Genomic DNA, 7684 nt, shown 5'->3' on the forward strand with positions numbered 1-7684 from the left:
GGTTGCGGTAGTCGACGCACACCCTGATTTTTCCATCCTTCTTTGGAACTGGTACCACATTGGCCAACCACTCGGGATATCGAGTGACCCGAATGACCTTCGCCTGCAACTGTTTAATCACCTCTTCTTTGATCTTTACACTCATTTCTGTTTTAAATTTCCTTAGCTTTTGCTTGACCGGAGGGTATGCTGGGTCAGTGGGCAATTTTTGAACCACTAGATTGGTGCTTAATCCCGGCATATCATCGTATGACCATGCAAAAACATCTTTGAATTCCACAAGGGTTTTGATCAATTCTTCCCTGACATTCGGCTCAATATGGATGCTGATTTTGGTTTCTCGGACATTATCAGCGTCTCCTAGATTCACAGCCTCAGTGTCATTTAAGTTAGGTTTGGGTTTTTCTTCAAATTGGCACAGTTCTCGGTTTATCTCTTCGAAGGCTTTATCTTCGTCATATTCATATTCATCGTCACAAACGACCTCTTGCATCATTGAGTCGGATTCAGATTGATTTATTAGACTAGGTCGAAGATCCGTTGTGCATGCCATGTCATTAGAACCAGTAAAAAGAGAACTATTCAGAAAGAAAAAGAACAAAACAAAATTAAAATGGGACAAAAGAAGAGAACTTTATTAAACTTGCGGGATAAAAGGGTTCACACTTTTACAAAACAAAAGTAAAATTTGGATTACACCCTGGAATAATCCGAACAAAACAAAACAAACAAAACATAAATCAAAGCCTACTACCAAGACTCCCCTCGGACAGGAAGAGGAGTAACTGTCCAATTGTTGGTTTTGGCCTCAGGCCCCACAAACTGTATCTCTGCTCTGCTGGAACCTTCTCCAGCTTCTACCATACTGACATCAGCGAATAGCCGCTCGAAACTCTGATTCAGGTCCCCATCCATACCAATCAATGGTCCTAGAATCTTTGGGACCGGTGGCCTTTTGGCGCTTGCTCTGACAAAAGATCTTGAGAGACGTGGCACGGGTTTGGGAAGATACCAGACTTTCTTCTTCATTTTCCGCGCTTGCTTTACATCTGCTGCGGTTGGTTTGAACCCCAATCCGAAAGTTTCTAGATTTTTAGGCAGGGAGACAGGTTGGACAATCCCCTGAAGCTCGACTCCCAGGCCCTTTCCCGGCACAAATCCATTACCCAGCATTTCCGAGACCATCATGACTGTCGCGGCGGCTACCCTAGGGTGCGGGATGATTTCTCCTTCAGAAATTTTGTTTGCCGACACTGTATCAAAAATCTGGTAGACCCAAGGACCTTTGTCATCATAGGTCTCTATGAAGGGCACAATGGTGCCACCCATGGTGCATGCCGTGTCCTCTCCGTGTAGTACGACCTCCTGCCTATCCCACTCGAACTTCACCATCTGATGTAGGGTGGAGGGCACTGCTTTGGCTGCATGAATCCATGGTCGTCCTAACAAAAGGTTATAAGATACTGTGACATCTAATACCTGGAACTCCATGGTGAACAGGACAGGACCGATGGTCAATTCAAGTACAACATCCCCTACAGTAGCTGTTCCATTTCCGTCAAATCCTTGGACACAAATGCTATTCTTGTAGATTCTTCTGTGGTCGATCTTTAACTGGTTCAGGGTGGATAATGGACAAATATTGGCACTTGACCCGTTATCCACTAATACCCGAGTAACTACCGCGTTTTCACATTTGACAGTCAGATAGAGAGCTTTATTATGCTCCGTACCTTCCACTGGCAGATCATCATCTGAGAACGTTACCCTGTTCACTTCGAAAATCTTGTTGGCAATGGTTTCCAGGTGGTTTACAGAAATCTCGTTGGGTACATGAGCTTCGTTCAGTATTTTCATCAGGGCCCGGCGATGTTCCTCAGAATGGATCAGTAATGATAGCAGCGAGATCTGTGCTGGTGTTTTTCTCAACTGCTCGACCACAGAGTAGTCCTGCACTTTCATCTTCCTCAAGAACTCCTCAGCCTCTTCTTCGGACACAAGTTTCTTGGTTGTAGCGGGGTTGGTTCTTCTTAGCTCCACCGGAGCAAAACACCGACCTGATCGAGTCAGTCCTTGCGCTTCACAACTAACTTCCTCCACTTGTTTTCCTTTGTACATCACCACTGCCCTCTCGTATTTCCAAGGCACAGCCTTACTATCAACCATCGGCAACTGAACTGCGGGCTTTATTGTGACCAGTTCCCTGTATACCCCTTTTAACACAACTGCAGGTGTGGGCGGAGTCCCTGATATTACCAACTTGTTTGGCTCGGGTTTGCTTGTTATGGCGGACGGTCTCTTCCCCAATATCACTACCGGCTTGACGCCTTCTCCCTGGGACTGTACCCCTGTTCCTCCACTGGTCGGTCCTTCTTTCGGAGCAGCCTGGATCATCATCACTGTTTGTGAGGGTTTTCTCAATTCTCCTCCCTCATACACCAACTCAATCATGTGAGTCTCGTGGTGCGCTGGCAATGGGTTCTGGTTGATGTTAGGAGCTTCCGGTGTCTGGACCTCGATCTTATTGGTATCAATAAGATCCTGTATGGCATGCCTCAATTTCCAACACTTTTCGGTATCATGCCCCAGCATCCCTGAGCAGTACTCACAACTTATTGATCGGTCCAAATTCTGGGGTGGGGGATTTGGTTCTCGAGTCTGGACAGGACTAACCAAACCCAACTGCCTCAATTTGTGGAACAAAACGGTGTAGGTTTCTCCCAACTCTGTGAAAGTTCTGTGCTTCCGCAGCCTGTCATTCCTAGCATCTGGATTTCCCCGAAAGCCTGCCCCTGGAGGGTTTCTATATGCCCTTGGTGGAGGATAGGTGTTTTGGGGTGGTGCATATGTGTTCTGGGAGCCGGCGTGCGCCATTGCGGGCGAACCGGAGGCTGAGTGTATGTCTGGGCTTGGTGTATGGAGAAATGTGGTTCTCAGTGTGGATAGTAGTGCTGTGGTAGGCTGTATGGGTAGTTTGGCCCGTGGGGCCTAGGTTGATTGTAGTGGGGTTTGCCAGACCTGGCCCAACTGCTTGCCTCAATCGTGGCAATTTCTTCTTTCTTTCTTCTTCCCAACGCACCTCCCGTGCCGCTCTGAATAGCCTGGGTCATAGCCTTGAGTGCCGAGTAATTCAGGATTTTGTCAGACCTCAGACCCTCTTCTATCATGACCCCTATCTTCACTACCTCGTTGAAGGATTTTCCGACTGTTGTCACCAAGTGACCAAAGTAGGTTGGATCCAGTGTTTGCAAGAAGTAGTCCACCATTTCTCCCTCTCTCATGGGAGGATCCACTCTAGCTGCTTGCTTCTCTCCAGCGGAACCCGTACTCGCGAAAACTTTCCCCGGGCTTCTTCCCGGTCCTCAATAATGTGAGACGGTCAGGGACTATCTCGAGATTGTATTGGAAATGACCTGCGAAAGCCTGCGCCAGGTCATCCCAAGTGTACCATCTGCTGGAATCCTGCCTGGTATACCATTCTAGCGCAGATCCGCTCAGACTTTGGCCGAAATAAGCTATCAGCAGCTCATCTTTGCCGCCTGCCCCTCTCATTTTGCTACAGAATCCCCGCAAATGCGCCATGGGATCACCGTGCCCTTCATATAAATCAAACTTAGGCATCTTGAACCCAGCCGGGAGTTGGACGTCCGGGAAAGGGCATAGATCTTTGTAAGCCACGCTGACTTGGTTGCCCAATCCGTGTAGGTTCCTGAAGGACTGCTCCAGGCTTTTGAACTTCCTCAATACCTCATCCTGTTCAGGGGCTTTAACCGGCTTTTCAATCTCTGCCGGTACCTCCAAGTGCGGGTTGTAGGCCTGTGGTTCGGGGGCATGGAATGTAGGCTCAGGGGGATAGTATTGCGTATCGGGAGCCTTGAAACAATGGCTCGCTGGTTGATCTTTGCAGGGTGGCTGATGTGGGTCCCATAAAAGTGGGAACATTTGGTGTTGGGAGAGGTTGATGGGGTGGTGGAGCTTGGGAATCATGTGGGCTTCTTTCCTGATGATAACGGGGATTCGGGAGGCTTGTTGAAGGGCCGGAGTGAGGGTATTCCGGCATGTGCCCCAGTGGCTCAGGGCTCTTTTGTGCTTTGGCTAGAGCTAGCTGCATTGCATTCATCTCTAGTCCCATCCTTTCAATCTTTTCCATTGCTTCTTTTAACAACTGGCTCATCGGCCTTTCTTCCTCGTTACTATTCTCTGAAGTAGTCATGCTTGTTGCTACTGGTCCTTTGGATCTGGTTTGGTAAGAGTGTGTTGCCAGAATTCTTTAACAACTAACTTGTCTGGAAACAGACAACAACAAACTTTGTTAGCGTTAGATTTTAACAGATTTGATCACAACACATAGAGGATGCAATGTTCCTAGGCAGTTAACCGTTTCTACATGCTTTGCTTCAAACAACATGCGTCATCCCGGCTTACTCATTTGTCCCTTTTTTAAAGTACTTTGGGAAACCCTGTATTTTATTTTATTTCTCCTTTTTTTCTTTCTTAAAAGCGGTCGAATCTTATGGGGATTTCCTACGTATCACGTCCCCACGCGAATCAGACCAGGCGTAGTTCTGCCATAAGGTAAAGACACACAAAATTCTTTTGGAATCATTAAGTTCATCATCAAAATTTGCTATTACAAATTACTTCCAATAAAGAATAGCAACAGTACAGACTTCACAGTTTTTAACTTGATTTGGCTAAAAGAAAAGAAAACAACACATGGGAAAGCACAAAGCCTGAACAGGACTCGATCGAAGATTAATTTCCCAACTTAGGGGCCCACGAGGCATCATTCGGCCTTTTCGTGGCTCTAGGTGTGAGGTCTCTCTGCAAGATTTTCAATTCATTCATGATCCGATGAACGCAGCCCATGATGGAAACAAGGAGGGTTTTCCGAGGCATTTGCTCACATGCTAGGCATCTCATGTAGATGTAGTGCCCAATCTAGTCGATCCTTCCTCGAATGTTGTCCCTTTCAACGAACAATTGCCTTATTTGTCGGTTTTTTAATCCTAGTGCTTGCGCATTGTCGGCAAGCTGATCCTGGAACATCTCCATTTGTCTTTCCATGCAGGCCATTGCATCGTAACAACGTCTTCTGTCAGCCTGGGCATCTCGTGCTTGTTTGCTGATCCGATCATGCAGAGTGGAGTTCGTTTTCCTTAATATCCCGATGCTCATTTCATAATCCCTTATGACTTGTTGCAGGTGCTGCCTCCGGGCCATGGTACTTTTTGCCCACTTGGTTCGTAATCTTGTTGTGCTAGCCTTGGCTCTTTCCAAGTCTTCCTGGCTTTCCGCAACCTGATTTTTTAACCCTGCTATCAATCTTTTATCTGCCCAGCTTCTCCGTTGGTTGTCGGCCTCCCTTTTCATCTTCCGGATCTGAGCTTTGAGGATCTCGCCTTCTCTGATTAATCTGTTCTTTTCTCCCTTGTGGGTAGCGGACTGTAATTGGCTTTCAAACTTCATATCCTGAACTTGTTGCTTCAGTTTGCCTGTCTCGGCAAGATATTCCCGCTCTTTGGCCAACCAGTCCCACTGCTCTTGTGAGGATCTGGCAAACTCTTGCAGGTGCGGTCTTTTAGTCGGCCTTGCGGATGACGTTTCCCCTTTGTACCAAGCCTGATATCCGGGCGAAACTTCCCCTTTTGTCCGATTCAATACACAAGTATTTGCCTCTAAGTATTGGCATTGGCCCCACATTTGGCGAACCCTTGCTTCAGGAAACTGGCCATCGGGACTGATCTCAATCACATGGGTGCTTAAATACTCGTCTTTTGGCACTATTTGACATCTCCCAAGTTGCCTTAAAACCCGATGCGGCGCATAAGGTTGAATGCTCTTAAGTCCCATTAAGAGAAAGTGGGGCCTGGCTGCTGGCATGTATATAACTTCGTCGATCGGTAACCAACCCAGCGTCCACTGTATTTGACTGGCGTTGAGGGCACGGAAATATGAGGTCCATGCCGAAACTCCTTTAGGTAGGTAGGCCTCATTAACTCTGGTATAGAACTCCTCTATGCAGGTCCTGTCAGCGGATCCATGGCTCAGAAACTGAGCTCGGTGACATAGGTGTTCAGTCATCCACATTTGCAACAACAAGTTGCAACCTTCGAAAAAGTTTCCTCCGGCCTTGCAGGACGTGAGAGCCCGGAATATATCGGATACAATCATGGGCGCCAGCGTGCTATCTTTCTGTGTGAGCAAAGTACTGACGACCCCCGCTATCTTTATGTCGATATTCCCGTCTTTTCTTGGGAACACTAAGAGCCCTAAGAAAGTTATCATAAAAGCAACCCGTCTATGTTCATCCCACTTTCGACGGTTACTTTTGCTGCACAACTGGTTTTCTGGTTTGTCGAATCCTCCTATGTGACCATATCTTTGGTATATGAAACTCACAGTGCAAAAACCTTTTGCCAAGTCAGGGTTACGAATTGTTCTGACTATCTTTAATGAGTCCAGAAACCGGTGTACTGCCACAGCTCTTGGAGCAACCAGGTATTTATGCCTCAATGGAGCCTCAGCACTGCCGATATACCCTGCTATTTCTTCTAAAGTTGGGGTAAGTTCAAAGTCCGAGAAGTGGAAGACATTGTGCGCAGGATCCCAGTGAGGGACTAGTGCCCTTATGATATCTCCCCGTGGCCTGATATCCAACAAACTCGTGAGGCCTTTCAGATATTTCTTGATTTCGTCATGCCCTTCTTTGCCTAAATCATTCCACCAAAGCCGCAATTGGAGGGGAATTTTATTCATGATTGCAAAGGGTTCATTTGGAGTCGTGCTCATTCTGCACATTTATTAATAAGATTTTAACAAACAAAACTTATTTTGATCAAAACAAAAAAACATATGCTCACTTTCCTCAAGAGGATTTCTGAACACGACCTCTCAGCACTTCAGGGACGAAGATTTTTAAGGTTGTGTGAAAAAACAAGAGGTGGCCGTTTGTACAAAGGCAGCCTTCCGGGTTCCTTTTGGGAACATTTGGCTGTTTTTGATATAAATGGCGTCACCCGACCCTATGAAAGAAAAATACACTTTTGGCGTTTTTGCTACTTTATTAATTTTCAAAAAAAATGGGAGGTTGGACCCGGCGGGGGTTGCCTACGTATCTCACATCCGGTGAGAATCAAACCCGCGTAGTTCGGGCAATCAAGAATAAGTAGATGAACTAACTTCCTTTTTTGAATTTGTGAAAGAACTACTTTAAAAGGAGAAAGGAAATATTTTTGATTGATTTTCTTTTTAAAAGAAAGACTTCTAAGATATATATATATTTTTTTAATTTCCATTTGTTTTTTTTTCTTATTCTAAAGGAAGAAGAAAATATTTTTCGGAATTTTACCTTTAATAAAAGAAATGCTTCTAAAAAATATTTTTTTTTTGAATTTTGAATTTTCTTTTCAATTTTGAAAGAAGAAAAATATTTTCGGATTTTTTTCTATCTTATTATACATTTTTTTTAAAAAAAAATAGTTAAAAGACTTTCTAAAGAAGTTAATAATGGAAAATATTTTTGGACTTTTTTTTTGTTTTTGAAAATTGGGGGTCTAAAAACCCTTCTAGACTTTTTGGCAAGACAAATATTTTTGCAACAAATAAAGACATATATATATATTTTTTGGAAATAAAAACTTTTGGATATATATATATATATACATGTATATATTTGTGACAA

Source organism: Nicotiana sylvestris, chromosome 2 (genome assembly GCF_000393655.2).
Source record: "Nicotiana sylvestris chromosome 2, ASM39365v2, whole genome shotgun sequence".
In the NCBI taxonomy this organism is placed as follows: domain Eukaryota; kingdom Viridiplantae; phylum Streptophyta; class Magnoliopsida; order Solanales; family Solanaceae; genus Nicotiana; species Nicotiana sylvestris.